This window comes from Physeter macrocephalus, chromosome 2, assembly GCF_002837175.3.
Source record: "Physeter macrocephalus isolate SW-GA chromosome 2, ASM283717v5, whole genome shotgun sequence".
Lineage (NCBI taxonomy): Eukaryota > Metazoa > Chordata > Mammalia > Artiodactyla > Physeteridae > Physeter > Physeter macrocephalus.
In genome coordinates this window covers 4,458,866-4,459,633 of record NC_041215.1, presented here as the reverse complement: position 1 = coordinate 4,459,633, position 768 = coordinate 4,458,866, and positions in this window count along the sequence as shown.

Below are 768 nucleotides of genomic sequence, written 5' to 3'. Positions count from 1 at the left end.
ATTAGAAGAATCAACATTGTGAAAATGACTATACTGCCCAAAGCAATCTACAGATTCAGTGCAATCCCTATCAAACTACCAATGTCATTTTTCACAGAACTAGAACAAAAAATTTCATAATTTGTATGGAAACACAAAAGACCCCGAATAGCCAAAGCTATCTTGAGAAAGAAAAACAGAGCTGGAGGAATCAGGCTCCCTGACTTCAGATTATACTACAAAGCTACAGTCATCAAGACAGTATGGGGGCTTCCCTGGTGGCGCAGTGCTTGAGAGTCCACCTGCCAATGCAGGGGACACGGGTTCGTGCCCCGGTCTGGGAAGATCCCACATGCCACGGAGCGGCTCGGCCCGTGAGCCATGGTCGCTGAGCCTGCGTGTCCAGAGCCTGTGCTCCACAATGGGAGAAGCCACAACAGTGAGAGGCCCGCGTACCACAAAAAAAAAAAAAAAGAAAAAAGACAGTATGGTACTGGCACAAAAACAGAAATATAGATCAATGGAACAGGATAGACAGCCCAGAGAGAAACCCACACATGCTCACCTTATCTTTGATAAAGGAGGCAAGAATATACAATGGAGAAAAAGACAGCCTCTTCAATAAGTGATCCTGGGAAAACTGGACAGCTACATGTAAAAGTATGAAATTAGAACACTCCCTAACACCATACACAAAAATAAAATGGGTTAAAGACCTAAATGTAAGGCCAGACACTATCAAACTCTTAGAGGAAAACATAGGCAGAACACTCTATGACATAAACCACA